The sequence below is a fragment of the Dromiciops gliroides genome, chromosome 4 (assembly GCF_019393635.1).
Source record: "Dromiciops gliroides isolate mDroGli1 chromosome 4, mDroGli1.pri, whole genome shotgun sequence".
Taxonomy (NCBI): Eukaryota; Metazoa; Chordata; class Mammalia; order Microbiotheria; family Microbiotheriidae; genus Dromiciops; species Dromiciops gliroides.
This window is the reverse complement of record NC_057864.1, coordinates 28,015,213-28,034,103: the sequence shown is the minus strand read 5'-3', so window position 1 is coordinate 28,034,103 and position 18,891 is coordinate 28,015,213. Positions and strand designations below refer to the sequence as shown.

The 18,891-nt window shown below is 41.8% G+C and overlaps 1 protein-coding gene and 1 pseudogene across 2 annotated transcripts in view; one reads left to right on the top strand and one right to left on the bottom strand.

Annotated features, from left to right (window-relative positions):
* Positions 1-18,891, bottom strand: part of FAF1 (Fas associated factor 1) — a 427,555-nt gene that overhangs the window by 245,123 nt on the left and 163,541 nt on the right. The window lies entirely within an intron of this gene.
* On the top strand, positions 1,393-1,630 carry LOC122753355 (annotated as a pseudogene).

Below are 18,891 nucleotides of genomic sequence, written 5' to 3'. Positions count from 1 at the left end.
ATATGGAAAAACAAATACATAATGTAACTTGCAGGGGAGAATGCCGGTACTGAGCAATCGGGGCAGGTTCTCTGGAAGATCTGAGTTTCCTCATGTGTAAAACGAGCTAGAAAAGCGAGCTGAGCTCTGAAGGAAATTAGGAATCTTTGAGGCAGAGCAGATCAAGCCTAGGGGATGGTGCTTGCAGAGGCAAGTAGACGCAAGGCAAGTCACTTGTTGAAGAGCACTCCAGAATGTGAGGACATTCCCACACAAGAAGCCTAGAAAGGCAAGGTCTCCACCCTTGCCACCTCTTAGAATCACTTCCTTCCTTCAAAAACAGCCCAAATGCCAACCTCTACATGAAGCCTTTCCTGCTAGTCTCAATGATTTGTGCTCCCTCCAGCCAAATTACTTTCCATTTTGTAGATTTTTATACACTCTATCCTCCCCCCTCCCTATCCACCGAGGCAATCAGTCAATAAACATTCATTAAGCACCTCCCATGTGCCAAGCACTGCATTGAAGAATAGATGCTCTTTGAAGGCATTTATTCATTTTTACTTCATTTTTACTCTATTTCCAGCATCTGGCACAGACCCCCCCAAAGGTGCTTAATCAATACTTGTTGGAAGAGCAAATGAAGGGCAATGGAGGAAGATCCAAATATCCTAGGATCACCTTAGTCATGCCTGACTCCAAAGTCCCCCCCCCTCATTTGCCAGCTAAGGAAATGGAGGACTAAAGAGGTAGGAAGGGAGAGAGCCAGTATTTGAAGCAAGAGTCTCTGGTCCTAAATCCATGGTGCCCTCTCCCTGTATACACCATGCTACCTCTTCCTCAGAGACCAGAGTCAAGATGGGGAGGATGGGTCAAGATGGGGAGGAGTTCTGGGCTGTTCAGTAGTGGAGATGATGGCACTCACAGTGTGTGGGCTTCAATTTTCTCAGAGGAGAAGGTAAAGATATCTGCTGGTGAGAAAAGGGGTTTGGCTTGAGGACAGACAGGAAGCTTTAGAACACTAAGCAGCCAAGAGAAGTGGTAAAGAAAGTCCATCAAAGGAGGAATAAAGGAAACCTTTATGACTGTGCAGTACTAAAGATAAAGGTTGAGTTTAGACAAGACCTAGTTCTGGCACTGAGTTGTCTTGTAAGGGGATAAAACTCCACCCCAAATAGCTGAGTGATACAGTCCATAAAATGTCATTGCTGACCAAGGAGCTATGGGAAGCACAGAATTTAAGGACGGATCTAAGAAATTTGCGAATCCACATTCTTCAAGAGTCACTTGGGAGCCTAGAGGAGTTGGAGTCCCGCAAAGAAATGTAAAGCCTTAAGGTCCTCAACAGTATCAGGAACGGACATTCCTGCGCTAACATCTTGGGAAAGGATTCTTCAAAGGACAGCGACGGAAATGACTGATGTTAGAGCTTGGGCTGAGTATGTTGTGGAGTGGGCTGCAAAAGATCCACATGGCTTCCTCACTGCAGTGATTTGGGCTCCGACTCCACTTTTTCTAGCAACTGCACTAACTGTCAGGGAAACTGCCAGAGATGACTGAGGCCAGGGAAAAGGAGCAGAAGAAGAAACAGAGATGTCAAGAAAACATTGCAAAAGCCAAACGGCTAAAGAAGGATTGGAAGAAAAATTAGGTTAAGAAGATACCTCTTCTTGATTAAAGGGTCTACAGTTAGAGAAAATTCATTCAAAATTATGCAGTTCTTGAAGAAACACTAGGGTGCTTTTGTTGTATTTTATAACGGTGTTATCTTCTCCAACTAAGTTTGACCATGTGAGAAAATTTAAACTTTAACCTCAATACTATAACTAGTAATTTTTCAGCTTGGGTACAGAAGCTTCTTGGTGCCTGTCAACTGACATTTCCCAGAAGATATTTCACATTGCCCTCTATTTTTTTATTCATTTGGATTTGCGTTATTGTGTCTTGGTTTCTCATAAGTCACTAGCTTCCATTTGTTCAATCCTAATTCTTAGGCAATTATTTTCATCAGAGAGCTTTTGTACCTCCTTTTCCATTTGGCCAATTTGACTTTTCAAGCTGTTGACTTTTTTTCTCATGTATTTCCTGCATCACCCTCATTTCTCTTTCCATTTTTTCCTCTACCTCTCTAACTTTATCTTCAAAGTCCTTTTTGAGCACCTCTATGGCCTGAGACCAATTCATATTTTTCTTGGAAGCTTTAGATATAGGAGCCCTGACATTGACATCTTCCTCTGAGGGTGCCCCCTTGGTCTTCCTTGTCACTGAAGAAACTTTCTATGGTCCTCACCTTTCTCTGTTGGCTCATCTTGCCTTTCTTTTACTAGACTTTTAGCTCCTTAAAGTGGGGCACTGTTTCCAGGCTGCATTATCCCAAGCTTCAGAAGTCCCAGGTGGTATGATTTAAGGAGAATCAGGTTCTTCACTCACCCGGCCTGTTTCCTGGTCCTAGATGACCCCAGACCAACTTGCTAATCAACTGGCTTTGTGTGTTGTAGTTGTCAGCTCTGATGAGCCTGTGCCCCTCCCCCACCTGGGCCACTGCTACTCAAGCCTACCTCCTGGTTCCCAGCAGAGGTAAAAAACCCAAGTTCTGCCTCAGCACCAGCATAGACCCCTGTAGTCTCCCCCCTGCCCAGGGCTCAGCTCTCTCACCAGACTGTGAGCTTAGTTCCAGACGACACTGGCACTTCAGCTGATTCAGAGGCTCTGGGGGTCTCCTTCTCTAGTGAGGTCTTCCTGGGACTGGATCTGTGTCAGGGTGACTGTGGGTTTGGGCTCCACTCCTGTCTCAGAACAGCAGCTACCTCCTTCTGACCTTCCAAGCCATTCTTGGTTAGAAGATGATTTCAGCACATTCTTCTGTGGGTTTTGCTGCTCCAGGCATTATCCTATGGCATCATTTGAATGTTTTTTGGAGCCATCGTGTCATGAGTTCGAGAGCTCACTCCCAGTACCCTCAACTGCCATTTCTACTGCAAATTCCTTATAACTCATTTTGCTGTTGCTTTTTGGTAGCCCACGCACTAAAGTGAATCTTAGGGAAGATAATATCTTAAGATTGTGAATTGGTGTCTAATAACGGCTTAAGTATGGGATCCTATTTATGGACAGGGATTTGGAATATTGAAAATGAAGATTTTTTTTCCTCCACTGGGGGTACAGGAAAAAGATTCTTTAGTTATTTAAAAAAAAAAAAAAACACTTTCCATGACACTTGGATCAGTTTATGATTCATTGGGTTTGTATAATTTGCTTCCACTAAGGCAGATCACTTCCCTTGCATGTTTTCTTCATCCTCTGCAATTGCTGTTGATGTCATTCCATAAATCTTTCAGAGAAACCACTCAATGGGCTAGCTGGCTTCCTCTAGTTCTTTTAATGTTGGTGCTTAGAAGAACCAATGTAGAGAGCAGCTAGGTGGCGCAGTAGATAAGGCACCAGCCCTGGATTCAGGAGGACCTGAGTTCAAATCCGGTCTCAGACACTTGACACTTACTAGCTGTGTGACCCTGGGTGAGTTACTTAACCCTCATCACCCCACAAAAAAACAAAAACAAAAAAAAGAACCAATGTAGACTTGGGCTGTCTGTCTTGTCTCATTCTCATTGTTAAACTAGCCTACCTCCTTTTCTGATCATGCATATCCTTATGAGGTATTATATGCTTTCCTACAGCTCTTATTCACATTTGTTTTTTTGATATGGAATCATTTCTTGGGAGCAAAAGCATATCTTGATCAAGTAACACTTTTGATTTCTGCATTGTTAATGTCAAATACACTTGGAAAATACTGGCAATGTGATTGTAAGACATTTCATATTTGATTAATTTTAACACACTGTAGAATTGTTCCCTGTTTTCTTTTTTGACTGCATAGCATATTATATATTGGGCAAAAAGAATTATGTGCAGTTATAAAGACTGCTATCCATCCTTATGAATCACCTGCAGAAAAGAATTATAGGATTACTGTAAATATGCCAGACTTACTAGGATCCAGCTTATTCATGCTCGTACTGTACTTAAGAGTGAAATGGTTAAAAAGTTTTGTCAGATGATTCTGTGAATACATACTTTTTTATCCATTATTTCATTTTTAATTTCTGTGGTAGCAGTCAGATAACTTCATGTTAAAGATCAATTTCTTGAGACATCTTAAAAACAAATCCCAAAGATACAAAATAAAACTGATTTTCATTTGCTGTGGTGGGATGGAAAGACAGTAAGGTATACAAATTAAATTAAAATGAAAACAGGCTAATTTTTTTTTTAAGTTCAAGCAAAAGGCAAAAAATAAAAGTCTCTCCTTCCCTTCGTGAAAAATAATTGTATTAATTGATTAAACTTCACATGTGTTTTTTATGACCTAGTCCACTATTAAACTTTTTTTTTTTTTTTTTGCGGGGCAATGGGGGTTAAGTGACTTGCCCAGGGTCACACAGTTAGTAAGTGTCAAGTGTCTGAGGCCGGATTTGAACTCAGGTACTCCTGAATCCAAGGCCGATGCTTTATCCACTGCGCCACCTAGCTGCCCCCCACTATTAAACTTTAATGGCTCTGATCATTTTTTTTCCTTTTAAATGAATTAAAATATTTTTAAAGTATGTTAACCTAGTAAATGTGGGGGAAAAAAGTCACTTGGCATAAAGCCAGTGGCCCTGGGTACCGGGTGATTTATGTAGCTCTGATATTTTGTTGTGTCATGGAGGTTGCTATGTTGCTAGAAAGAGTCTGGGGATAGATCATATCAGTGTCAGAATCCAAGAACTGGTGTAGGTCAACAGAGAGCATTTCGTCACCAAACTGGCCACCTGAAGGCCAGGTAGGTTGCAACAGTGGAAAGAGGATTGGAGCTGCTCAGGAAGACCTGAATTCAAATCTGACCTCAGACACTTCCTACCTCTTTGACCTGGGCAAATTATTTAACCTCACTCATCCTCAGTTTCCTCAATTGTAATACTGAGATAAATAACAGTACCTCCTTCCTAGGGTTTTTGTGAGATCAAATGAGACCATATTGGTAAAGTGCTAAGTGCCTGGAACATAGGGGTATTTGAAAAAAACACTTTTGTTACTTCCCGCTCTCTTCCTGAAGCTGAGTTGTCTTTCTCAGCAACTCATGAGTCCCACCTACTATGGTATGGAAAATCTTCTATCAAACAGGTGAAATAAAGTCCCATAAGTGAAACCACACTGCTTCTTAATGCATATAGAAGGATAATAATTAGTGAGAGAATATGGAGGAAATATGTCAGATATTTACCAAATACTAAATGTTAGGTTTAATGGAAATAATAGATGAAAATCATTTCCCCCCAAGGTAAAGTACATCTCACTACTGGATCTTGTTAATCCATTAATTACCGAGGAATGTGGTAACATGGTGCATTGCAAAGAATCTTGGGTCTGAATGCTTGTTCACTTAACTGTATTTGGCACATACTTCCTATATGACCTTGGACAAGTATTTTCACTTCTAGTAACTTCTAAAGCCTTAGTTTTCCTTCCTTCCACTTATAAAAACAATGGGGTTGAACTCAATGTCCAGTTTCTTCTAGCCACAGTCCTGGTCACGAGGATTATTGTCAAACATTTTCCCCATTCAAATTGAGCCACCCCACTTCAGAATAGTGGGTGCCACAAAATTATTGGCACTTCAGGCAAATCACCTTTAGTTCCATTTTCTCTGCCCATGCATCTCAATTTGAATGCTTTAAAGTGACAGGGAAATGAACCCATTTTCCAGAAGTTCAATCTCTGTAAACAATCAAATGATACCAGAACTCACCAGCAAAGGTGGAGTGAGATCCCTGGCAGATTGCCTAGCCACTCCCTTCCTACCTGACTTTGGACCAGAAAATTCTCTCTCTGTGATCATTAACTATGAGGATGATTAGATTCATGGTTGGAAGGTATGTTCCAAATTAATTTTTAACATTTTAGCAGGAACACGGCAGGTGATTGGCAAACATCTAATTTCTAATGACTATCAATTAATTTCAATTCATTAGCTATTTAAGCTTCAGCTGCTTTAAATTACCTTTCAGGTTTCTGCCTTGTACTCAGTAGGTACTCAATAAATATTCGCTGAAAAAAAGATAAGGATGGGTAGAAAGAAAGTCTGGAGGAAAGAAAATAAGCTCCTAGAAAGGCAGGCTTTATTAGCCTCAAGAAAAAATCCAGGCTGAAACCAGGAGTGAAACAAATATATACATTCATTAGCTCCCTTCTGGCAAGCATTAATCATAAATAGTCTAAAGAAGCCAGAGGATATGATGTTGATCATCTTTCATCACCAAGTCAAATTTTTACCATTATTGCTCATGGTTTTTTTTAACATATACGCAGGGTGCTTTGATGATTAATATATGCAGAATAGAGGACAAGAAGATAACCAGGGAGATTGTTTTACTCTAGGGAGAACATTGCTTTCTAAGTATATCATAAGCTAATGTTACATTGAAACCCCAGCAATTTCTCAAAACAAGCTATAGGTAGATATCAAAATGAACTGGTTATCTGCATGAATAACCACTGGTTATCTGCATGAATAACCCCATACAGTTGGACATTGGGAAAGCAAAGCAGTGACTTCAATGAAACCACAAGACAGCTAGGTTTCAATCGAAGGCCCATTTAAGAACAGAGTCAGAGGAGAAGGAAGGCCACAGGGTAAGAATTTTTTAGAGATCAATCAAGAATGGCCTATAACAAAACGAAAAGCCTTGGAAAGTGAAATGAGTTGCCCAAGATTGCTCAGGTAAAGTGGGTGTGAAAATTGGGATTCAAGACCATTTCTCTCCTTCCTTTAAATCAGGTGTTCTTTCCACTTTGGCATGTATTTTCCATGGATAGCAAGGTCCCAGCAGCTTAGACCCTGACTCTCATGTGAAAATATTGACGAAGAAACCTGAGAAATAACTCACCATCATAGATTATACACAGACAAACTCTGATACTTTGGAAGACCTGCTATCTAAGGAAAGCTTAAACTTTGTAGATTGATCACTCATGGCCAAAATAAGTAATGCTTCTAATTCCTCGAACATCATAGGAGAATATGGACTGACTGGAGAAGTTTCCTATTATAAACCTTTGTCCCCTTATCTCATTGCTAGTCTTTTCCTGCCCAGTTTCATCCTTGGATCATTCCCACCATTGGCTACATATGCTCACATGAAAACCATGAGAACAGGTTGAATGGGAAACTGATCGTCCAAAAACTTTAGGTTGCCCATCTTATCCCACCATACAATCAACTCCAGTGCTCTCCATGACCTCCAAAATCAAATATAAAATTCTCTGCTTGACATTCAAAGCCTATCTTCATAATCTTTCAAGTTCTTATACCTCACTTCCCTCCACATACTCTTCAATCCAGTGACACTGGCCGGCTGCTGCTTTTCTTTGTACATGATGCTCCAGGCATTTTCTCTGGCTGTCCCCGATGGCTAGAACTCTCTCCCTCCTCATCTCTGCTTCTTGGCTTCCTTCAAGTCCCCACTAAAATCTTATCTTCTACAAGAAACTTTCTCTATCTGCCTTAATTATATTGCCTTCCCTCTGTGGAGTAACTCCACTCTATGCTATATGGAGGTTGCTTATTTATAGTTGTTACAAGCTGTCTCCCCTCATTAGACTGTGAGCTCCTTGAGAGCAGGGAAACCGGTTTGGGTTTGGGTTTTGGCCCTTCTTTGTACTCCCATGCAAGAAAACTGCTTACTGACTTGACTTGATTTAGGTAAAATTCCTATTGCAAAGCTGGGCTTGTCAGTCAGAAGACACATGCTCCAGTCCCCAGACACATGCTTACACTTCCCAGCTATGTAACCTTGGCAATGTCCCTTTCACCTTGGAGCCTGATGGTATGATGCCTGTGGCCCTTAGCTCCCTGGACCACCTGTAGAGAAGTGTAAAACACTAAAAGTGTAAACCACTCTATAGAGATAGGAGCTCTTGGTGAGAGACAGTACAGCACAATGGCTGGCGGGCAGATGATACGGTCCCAAACCTTGGCCTGCCTGCTTCTCATCTCTCAGCTTTGCTTCAGTTCATTCTTTTCTCTGAGATTCGTTTCCTTCATCTGCAAAAAGGGAATCACAATTCTTGTGCTGCCAACTTTGGCTGGCTATGAGGAGCTGAGGTCTCTTGGATTCAAAAACGGGACACAGAAAAATGTGGCTCAGCAGAAAGAAGGATGCATTTAGAGCCAGAAGACCTGGATCCCAGCACCAATTCTACTACTTACTGCCTGTGTCAGCTTGGACAGATCACTTGACTCTTTTAGATCTCAGTAGCCTCTTTTATAACCTGGGGAGTTTGAAATGAATCCTCTGATCCTAAGTAATGCTTCTATTATTCCTCCAATCCTTCCCTTCCCAAGTACTATTTTGGTAGCTAGATAGATGACATGCTTTAAAAGCAAAAACAATATAAACAAATCTTAGTACAAATGGACCCTGGTGGAATTTTGAAATTATTTAATTTTCTTGAGTATCTACTGACACATTTAGGATTTTTGCCAAGAAATCCTATATCTTGGTTCCAGTCTGTGGTGGAGATGGGAAAAGTATTAACACCAATATCAGTATCTTAACTCTTCTGTTTCATACCTGCTGTGTGTGCTATTTCTTCTCTTGCTCCTAGGTATTTTTTAACAAGCCATTATCAATTGAGAGGTTTTGGTTTTAAAGCATCCATTCCTGTTTGCTTTTTTAATGAACATGCAACTTAGGCAACAATAGGAGTTCATTTCAAATCATACGTTTCAAATATTGTATGAAAAAATTTAGATGGTAATTAAAAATTGAATTCCCAGCCAGGTTTTTTATCTTCATTTTACAAATTCTATCTTTCTTATTGAGGGCAACACCCGAGATGATGCCAGTCTGTCTTTTGTCCCCTGGAAAATCCTTTGTGATCTCCAATGATTTGATTACACCCTCAATTTCTCAAGATTGAAAATAGAATGCTATGATACATAACATAACCCACCTTTCTGAACTTATGGGGTCAGAGAGACTGCCATCAACAGAAACCCAAATTCACTATAATTACAGATTATTTACATTAAAACAAAATCAGAAATCGATATGTAAATGTAATGTTTGTTGTAGCTAATGCAGCAGGCGATGACAGATTAGGTTCACACAGCAATCCGGAGAAAAATATGGCAAATATGCAAATGAGATGAAGCCTCACTGTTTACGACTGGGCTATATTCAAACTTTGGGATTTTTTAAATTGTCTCATGACAGACATCAAAAAAAAATAAAACATTAATCATTCCAATAGTCATTCTACTGAGCTTTTCATGGAGCTGGGGCGAGATTTGCCCCTGTCCAGTTAAACAGACACATAATACTAACAATTCTGCCCAGCAGATTACATCATTCTGTAATTAACACTCTGCTACAGTTGTAACATCCCGCCCAGACACCATGTCACCATCCCACCCCTCCCCCCACCTCCCCCAAAGCTCTGTAACAATCTTAAAACCATGTTTAACAAAGGTTGGCCTCTTACTCTGCAGTTACTTTTAATTGCTTTCTCTGCTAGCAATTAGATACCTTGAGCTAAGTAAACTCTGGGCTTAGATCAGCACTTGACAATTTTGGAGATAAAGATTCCGAAGTTCAAGAGACCCTGAAGTTCACCTTAAGAGTTCACCCCATCAGCTAGTTACAAATTCCCAGACGGGGATAATTAACACAGACAGGGGTCCGAGCATGAGTCACCAAGTCTTCATAGGTCATAAGGATCCCAAAATCAGCTCATGGTCACCTGCTGTCATAGACTTTCTAATGATTGCACTGACTGGTTCTGCACTCACACATGGGGAAAAAACAACCAACAAGATTACAGGGGGCCACTGAGACTCAAAGGAAGGATGTAAAAGGACAAGTCAACTGATCTCAGGGGTAATGTTTCTAAACCAGTGACAACCCTTTTAGAAGTTTTCTGCCATTATGGTGATATAAATAATGGTGTTACTGAAAACAACACTGGGTTGCACAATATTATGAAGAAAGATGGAGAGAGGGGAAGGAGGGAGGGAGGTAGAGTGGGAGAGGGATGGGAGAGGAGAGGGGAAGGGGGGAGGGGAGGGGAGGGGAGAGGAGAGGGAGAGGGAGAGGGAGAGGAGAGAGGAAGGGAGAGGAGAGGAGGGGAGAGGAGAGGAGGGGAGAGGAGAGGAGGGGAGAGGCGAGGAGGGGAGAGGAGAGGAGGGGAGAGGAAAGGAGAGGAGAGAGCGCCCAAGCACGAGGGGAGTGAGTGATGGAGCAGGAGCGCAAGCCCATTATAACAAGTCTAACAATGCTGAGTGCAGAGACAGGTGTCTACATACCTAAGGCAAGAGAAGATTCCTCAATCAATCAATCCTAGGCACCCTAAGGTTGGAACTAAAACCATGGTTTGCAAGCCCTAACAAAAAGAAAAGGCACTGCAGCCATATTGTATGTGGTCTTATGCATTACTGGCCAAATTCCTTATTGTCCATTAACTCAACAATAGAGAATGCCTGCAGTCTTTTTCAAAGTCTGATGCTAACAAGCTAATCTCCATAGTCACTGACCTATCAGTAGGCAGTAAACTGTATAACTGGGTTTGTTATATCTCATCAATTAGATGTGTTTTGATCTCCATTGATGCTTTAATTGGAGGCAAGTTTCCCCTTTCATCCAGAATGTAGGACTTCAGGGAAATGTCCTCTCCTTCAAATTAGCCACTTTTAAGTGGCCCCTAATTAACCAACGTTTGCCAATCCAACATGCCAAATTTCATCTTTATAAAATACAAGACCAACTCCCATTAGGGATTAAGTGTAAAGAGTACAGTAGTCACAATTGTGTATTTAAATACCAGCATCCATCAAGGCATTCCCCAAGAACAGTGGGGTCTTCCAGGAGGAAGAAACCAAGTACTATTAGTATCACCTTGTCAGTGACTTGAAATATTTTAGATAAAAAAACATCTCTTACAAAAGGGGGAGTGGGGGGGAGGGGGGTGAGGATGGAGAGGAATAACAGGTCCATTCAGAATACTTACATAATAACTGCAGATTTCCGCAATCAGAATTCCTATGGAATGCAGAGATGGCTTTGGTATTTGTCACTGAATCCCCAATGCCTAGCAGAGTCTGGCACAGTCATACAAGCTTCACAACATTCTTTTGGGACTGAACAAACATTTGTCTAAATTAATAATAACTCACACTACTATGAGGCTTTCAAGTTTACCAAGCACTTTTCTCATGAAAACAGTTTGGGACTCGGCACGATTATCTCCATTTTACAGAAGAAGAAACTAAGGCTCAGAAAGATGGAGTGACTAGTCTGCTCAGAAGGTCAGAAGGTGCTTAAGCTGGGATCTGAATCCACGGCCTGGAATTCTTTATTTCATTCATCTGCCTACTGTGTGCATGGTTCTGAGCTCTTTAGTGGGGGAGAAACGAACAAGACATGCTCATTCTCTGACAAGAGTTGCAAGGAGAGAGAAGGGCCACTGCACAGAGGGAGTGCTTAGAAGGCATGGCATCGGAGATGGCGCTTGAGTGGAGATGTCTCCCAGAGGACTTCTTAGGTGACAGCAGGCCCCAGGGGCCCAGCGTCCTAAGTGGGGGGGTGCCTCCACCAGGGATCCAGTGAGGCTTCACTGGACTCCCCAAGCCCATCTCCCCTCGACCCAATTCCCCTCTCCCTTTGTAGTTCCAAATCAATTTCAAATCAATACCACCCCTGCCGCATTTGCCCCACTCACCAAACTGCTTGCCTGCTGGCACATTTTCAACAATAACTTCTGGCCAAAATAATTCTATAAGGAATATCATTAAATGTGTGATCCGAAATGAAAGTTGACTGATGGAGTGGTGAGAATGAGGCAGACAGATGGACTGTCCTAGCATTGCAATAGTATCCACTACATGTCAAAGTGCCCAGGGGAAGAAATCAATTCTCTCTGGGGGCTTCAACAAACAATCGGTTTATACAGTGCCTGTTCCATGTCAGACACTGGAGACATAGAGATAAAAAGGAAGCAGCGCCTGTTCCCAAGGAGCTTAAAATCTATCCAATGAGACAGTTTGTTTGCAGAAATAGAAAAATGAGAGACAGAGAAAGAGAGGGAGTGTACAGTAGGGAGAAAAAGAGGCTGGCGGGGGGAGCCCGATCCAGCCCCTGGTTCTGCCATGCAGGCCTTCTCTGCAGCCTGATACTTTCGTTTTAGTTTCCAGACCTAAAACCCTTCAGAGCACATATAGAACCTTGAGAGTGAGAGGTAGTGTGGCAGAGTAGTTAGAGGGCTGGCCTCTGAATGAAGATGTGGCTTCCAGTCCTGCAAACTAGTACTATTACTGCAGTCAAATCACTTAATCTCTCCATGCCCCAATAGGGGCAGCTAGGTGGCACTGTGGAGAGAGCACAGGCCCTGGAGTCAAGAGGACCTGGAGTTCAGTCTCACCTCACACACTAGCTCTGTGACCCTGGGCAAGTCACTTAACCCCAATTGCCTTAAACATCCGGAGCCATCCCCAGTCGTCCTGATCTATATCTTGCCACTGGACCCAGATGGCTGTGGAGGAGAGAGTGAGGCTGGTGACCTTGCACAGCCCTGCCTCACTTAAATCCCATTCAGTGAAAGGCATGGTCCTTTTCAAGAATGCAAACGACCATACCCCAACAACTTCCTAAAATTGCAAATGACAGTTGAACTGCCCACATGGATAGGCAGAGCAAGTTTCCAAACCATAAGTTCTCCATACCATAGGCATGAACAAAAGAATGAATGCAGGCAGGCAGGCATACATACATCCAGTTAAATCTTAGGGCTATGGTGGAAAAACTGTTCTGTTTGCCCTGAAGCAGCTAGGTGACACAGTCAATAGAGCACTAGACCTGGAAGCAAGAAGACCTGAGTTCGAATCTGACCTCAGACCCTGGCTGTATGTCCCTAGACAGGTCACTTAACCTCTGTCTGCCTCTGTTTCCTCAACTATAAAATAAAGATAATAACAGCACCTCCCTCCCAGGTTTGTTGTAAGGATCAAATGGGGATGAAATTTGGAAAGCGTTTAGTACAATGGCTGTCATGGAGCAGGCACTTCATAAATGCTTGTTCCCTTTCGCTTCTCTTCACACTATAAAAAATACATGCGTCCTAAAGTTTTACATGGACAATAACAATCCTCATGAAATAGGAGGGCTCTGGGCTGCACCAAAGGGAGGGAGGCAGCCACTGAGATGACCAGTGTCAGCTCTATCATTTCTATTGCTAGAGCAAAGATGTCTTTGGAGTCAGTCTTTTCCCCCCACCCGTTCTCACTGTGTAGATAATAGACCGTGAGATACACAACAGGGCCCTCAGAGAGACCCAAAAGGAGAAGGGAACCCAATCTCTTCTCTCAAAGAGCTTAAAGCTTGCTTGGAGAGACACAGTGACATAAAATTATTAAAAAAGGTCATCACCACAAGAGTTTTCTCTTTGGCTGGGGCTTCAGAGCCATGAGACCTTTTAATATCTGTTTGCATTCCTCGGGAGACTTATGGACGGGCAAAATGTTATTCCTATTTTGAGATGCTGTAACTGAAGGCCAGGGAAGAAAGAGCTGCTGTGGGTCACAGGAGAGATCCACCTCCTCATTTTTCATACACAGAAACTCCAAGGAAAGAAGTACCCTGCCCGAGGCCACAGGATGGTCCGCAGAAGAGCCAGGAGTTGAGCCAAGGTCTACAAATTTGATCTAGTGTGCTTTCTATATGCTGCAGTCTATCTCATAAAGCAGCCTCTCATATTCTTTCAGGATGTTGAGGCATGGAAGGAACCTATACCAGGAAAAGGAATCTTGACCATTTTATACTTGGGAAATATGGAAAGTAGAAAGAATGCTAGATTTTAAAGTTTCAGGATTTGTGTTCAAATCTTCCCTCTACCAGTAAAGTGGTTCTACGGATAATGTTAGACCGAGCGTGAAGAAGACATAAGTTCAAATCCTGCCACAGACACTTACTAGCTATGAAATCCTGATTGAGTCACTCAACCTCTATTAGTCTGTTTCCTTAGCTGTTAAATGGGGATGATAATGTCATACCAACCTCTCAAGTTTGTAGTGAGGATCAATGAGACCATATGTAGATAGACAGGCAGGCAGATGGCTGCTCACTATTACTATAACTCTGTAACCTAAGACAAAATATCTCACCTCTCTACGGCTGCCCAATTGCCCCTTCTCTCCTCTGATACTGCAACCATTCCGGCACAGCACCTCCCATTTACACTACTGCAGTAGCCCTGTCATGTCTGCCTGCCTCTAGTCTCCCCTCTCCAATCCATCCTCCAACTCCGCCATCAAAGTGATCTTCCTAAAGTGCCAGTCTCGCGCACACATATGCACTCACCAGAACATGAACACAAGCCACTCGATAAACGCCAGTGGTTCCCTACTGCCTCCAGGGCCAAATAGAAAATCGTTTATTCTTCAAAACGTTCACAATAAACCATCTCATCCTGCAGCCTTTTGGTCTTCTTACCTTGTGATCTTCAAGGCAGTGATGCTATTTCTAGAATAAGACCCTCCATTTCTCAACTCTCCCCCATGGCCAGAATGGGTTTCTACCTCTTTTTGTCTACTGCCTCTCCTGGCTTCTTTCAAGTGCCAACAAAAATCCCATCTTCCAGAGGAAACCTTTCCCAACCCCTTTTAATTTTAGTGCCTTCTCTTTTTAACTATTTCACATTTTCCCTGTATAGAACTTGTTGCTTCCTGTCTTCCCCATTAGACTGTAAGCTCCTTGAAGGTAGGGACTGGCTTTTGCCTATTTTCAAATTCACATTCAAACTCCTTAGATCCTGGAACATAAAGCAAGCATTTAATAAATGTTTATTAATTGACTGATGTCATTTACTGATCATGATGCAATAAAAATTATAATCAATAAAGGAACCTTTTAAAAAAGCATTTAAAAGTAAATGGAGGGGCAGCTAGGTGGCGTAGTGGATAAAGCACCAGCCTTGCATTCAGGAGTATCTGAATTCGAATCCGGCCTCAGACACTTGATACTTACTAGCTGTGTGACCCTGGGCAAGTCACTTAACCCCCATTGCCCTACCAAAAAACAACAACAACAACAACAACAACAAAGTAACTGGAAGGGGCACCTAGATGGTACAGTGGATAGAGCACCACCGGCCCTGGATTCAGGAGGCCATGAGTTCAAATCCGGCTTCAGACACTTAACAATTATTAGCTGTGTAACCCTGGACAAATCACTTAACCCCAATTGCCTCACCAAAAAAACAAACAAACAAACAAAAAAAAACAAAGAAGAAGAAGAAGAAAAGAAAAGTAACTGAAAACTAGAGTATTCCCAGGTCATTTGAGCAACAAGATGGCAGACAAGATATTTTCTCCCATCCCCACAACCTCTCCAAAACGGAAATTATGCAGCTTCCACTATCGCCATGGTCTAGGACACCCAAGATTCAAAAGAAGGCTAAAAAAAATCCCTCCCAAACCAGGAACTGATTCATAGACCCTGAACTCACTCAACAACCCTCCCTCACTCCCCACACTAATGGCAAAAAGGCTACACTAGTAGGCCCAAGGAGACAGCACAGGCATACATCAAAATTCACCCCTGAACTCCACTCCCCTCTGCCTCTCTGCAGTGCCTTAGCAACTTCAGCTCCAGCTTGCAGGACAGTACTTAGGCCTTGATGCACAGTTTTTTAGGTGCAAAAGCCTGCCAGGAGCTGCACCCACAAGCACTGGGGCCAGGCAAAGAAAGCTCTGAACTATTGATGCCACGAAAGTGGGCTAAAGAACAGAACACATGGGACAGGTCACCAGGACAAACGGGACACTGTACATGCAGGGGCTGTGCAATACTCCATTCGGTCTGAGGGGAAAAGCACAGCATCAAGCTAGGTCCAATTCTGACCACCCAGAAGCCATTGAAGGCAGGGACCTAGGTTGGGGAACCATAAAATGCTCATCGTGGGAGGAGGCTGAGACACTTTGAGATCTAGCAAAGAAGGAAGCCACATAAGAGTGAAGGGAGTCAGAAGTGACTAGTAAGGAAAATGCCGGGGGGCGGGGGGGGGGGGGGGGAACGACGACAAAGAGATGGCCAGAAAGTACCAAAGATTTCAGGAAAAAGAAAACTCAAAGACCTTGAACCTAAATGGATAAAGTAAAGAAAAACACTCACAACAGAAGGAAATATGGCCTCCAGATCTAGTAAACTGAGTTGAAGCATCTATGAACAAATACTGCAAAACAAAGGATAATGATCCAACATTTGATGAGAAAGAGGACCCTGTGGAATGTAAGGAGAACATGGAAGCAAAAGAGGCAGTTTTTTACTCATCTAAAAGAGAAATGAGAATTATGAAAGCAGAATTTATGGCCCATATAGCAAAAATAACAAGCAGAATAGGAAAACTTGAATCTGTAACGATAAGCCTCACCTACAGAAGACAAAAGAGGACAACAGATTGGGAATTCAAATACACAGAACTAAAGGACAACCCAGAAGAAGAAAGGCAAAAACCATTAACAATAAAAGAAAATAAGTGTCAAATGTCTGAGGCCACATTTGAACTCAGGTCCTCCTGAATCCAGAGCCAGTGCTTTCATCCACTGTGCCACCTAGCTGCCCTAAACATTTAATAATAAAGAAGAGTGACATATTTTTGCTTTAATTTTAGCCTCAGATACTTACTAGATGTGTGACCCTGGGAAAATAATTTAATCTCTATTGGCCTCAGTTTCCTCACATGTAAAAATGAATATAATGATAGCACCTACTTCACAGGGTTGTCAAGAGGCTCAAATGAGGTAATAATTGTAAAATACTTATCATAGTGCCTCTGGGCACATAGTAAGTACTACGCAAGTGTTAGCCACTATTGTTTTTATTGGTTTTTAAAAAAATAATAATAATAACTGGTATTGCTCTGGAAATGAAGCACAATGGAAAAGGGAAATCAATGGTGTGGGTCCTACAAGGCAGTAGTAGAAAGTTCCTGGAAAGAAGACCTCAGAATGGATACCTTGGAAGCTTTGATAGCATGAAGAATATAGAGAAAGGAAAGAAACCTGAGAATTATAAAAGTCATGAATCAGAGAATGAGGGTCTAGAGTAAACAGAAAGAGAATATGGATAGTGAAGAAAGTAAGAGGAAATCCTTTTTGGAAAGGGGTGCAAAAATATAAAAATTAAGGAACAAGGGGCAGCTAGGTGGCGCGGTAGATAGAGTACTGGCCCTGGAGTCAGGAGGACTTCAGTTCCAAATCCAGCCTCAGACACTTAACACGTACTAGCTGTGTGACCCTAGTCAAGTCACTTAACCCCAATTGCCTCAAAAAAAAATTTAAGGAACAAGACTAGGGGAAGGGGAGGAAAGGGGTGGGGGGTATCAAACAAGGAGAGATCAGAGGTAAAGGGAAGAGAGCAATTGAGAACAGAATCACCATAAAGAAAAGAAAAAAAGATTAAAGTAAAGTAACTGAAGGAACATAATACCGTGTTAATAGTAGAAGAGAGAACTTGAAACTAAAAGGCGTCTGTCCAGACAAAATTAATTTATTTAGGCTGAGAAATGGTCAAGCAGAAAAAAATCTTTGTATCAAATTTCCCTGATACGGTTTTGGTATCCAAGATATATAAATAATTAATAAGTATGTATAAGACTAACAGCCATTTCCCAACACATAAATGGTCATTGGCTATGAAGAAACAGTTCTCAGAACTGCAAAGTATTCACCACCACATGAAAAAGTGCTCCAAACCCTAATAATGAGAAATGCAAATCAAAACAACTCTAAGGTTTCACCTCACACCCTAAAACTGGCAAAGAAGACCAAAACAAGGCAACACTCAGTGCTAGAGGGGCAGTAGAATGAAAGGCACAAAAATACACACTAACTGGCAGAGTTACGAATGATTTGACCAATTTGCAAAGTGATTTAGAATTATACAGATATAGTGACTCAAATGTCCATACCCTTTGAACCAGAGCTTATGCCCCAAGGGTGCCACTGAAAAGGAAAACTCCCTATATGCTCCTAAACATTTCTAGCAGCACTTTTTGTGATAGCTAAAAATTGGAAATAGATGCCCAGCAGTTAGGGAATAGCTAAACAAACTGTGGTACGTGAATGCAATGGAATATTACTATGGTTTAAGAAATTATATGTTTGTGATGAAGAAGCATGGAGAGGTAAGCAGAGTCAAGGAAACAATATACAAAGTAACTACAGCCATATAAAAGAAAAGAATGACCAAAATTTCAAAAGTTAATGTAGGACAATTATAAAGATTAAACAAGACTCAAAAGAAAAGAGATGAGAAGACACCTCCAACGTACTCCTTCTTGGAGGTGGGAGGTACAAAGGGATTTTAAACATTGCACATGTTTTCAAACTTTTTCAATGTATCCATTTGACTTTCCCCCCTCTTTTTCCTCTCCAAAAAAATACTATTTGTCATATTGAATGGCTCTCTGGGAAAGGTAAAGACAGGAACACATGAGATACTATGGTAATATAAGAAACAGAAAATATCAATAAAAATTTATTTAAAAAAAGAAAGAAAACTAATCTCAGCTGAAGTCCTACTTTCTACAAGAAGCCTTTCCCAGTCACACAATCTTAGTGCCTTTCCTCTGACACTACTACCAATTTATCATACACACACACACACACACATATTTGGCAGTTAGATGGCTCAATGGTTAGAGTCCTGGACCTGGAGACAGGAAGACCTGAGTTCAAATCCAGTGTCAGACATTTACTAGCTGTGACCCTGGGTAAGTCCCTTAACCCGGTGGCTTTAGTTTCCTCAACTGTATGTTGTTTTTCCATTGTTTCAGTCATGTCTGACACTCTGTGATACCAGTATGGGTATTCTTGGC